The sequence below is a fragment of the Penaeus monodon genome, chromosome 29, assembly GCF_015228065.2.
Source record: "Penaeus monodon isolate SGIC_2016 chromosome 29, NSTDA_Pmon_1, whole genome shotgun sequence".
In the NCBI taxonomy this organism is placed as follows: Eukaryota; Metazoa; Arthropoda; class Malacostraca; order Decapoda; family Penaeidae; genus Penaeus; species Penaeus monodon.
Window position 1 is genome coordinate 3,887,073 of NC_051414.1, and position 380 is coordinate 3,887,452.

At 29.2% G+C, this 380-nt stretch overlaps 1 protein-coding gene across 1 annotated transcript in view; it reads right to left on the reverse strand.

Annotated features, from left to right (window-relative positions):
• LOC119591913 (metabotropic glutamate receptor 3-like) overlaps positions 1–380 on the reverse strand; it is a gene marked incomplete at its 3' end in the record, with an annotated part of 20,212 nt that overhangs the window by 10,250 nt on the left and 9,582 nt on the right.

Below are 380 nucleotides of genomic sequence, written 5' to 3' on the forward strand. Positions count from 1 at the left end.
GGAAAATTATTTACAAGAAGTCTTAAAATAGCACACTTCTACTTACACTAACAAAGAAAATGACACAGACACCCACACGTCCTCAAAAAAAAAAAAAAAAAAAAAAAAGGCTACTTACACAAGAACGAAAACAAAACAACCTACCTAATTATTTACACCAGAACTCAAAAAAAAAAAAAAAAAAAAAAAAAAACTACAAACCAGAAAAAAATCTACTTACCTACCTACTTACGCCAGAACTAAGAAAAAAAAAAAAACTACTTACACCAGAACTAAAAAAAACATCAACAAAAAACAACAACAACAACCTTACCTACACCAAAAAAAAAAAAAAAAAAAAAAAAACTACCTACCTACTTACACCCCCCCCCCCCCATAAT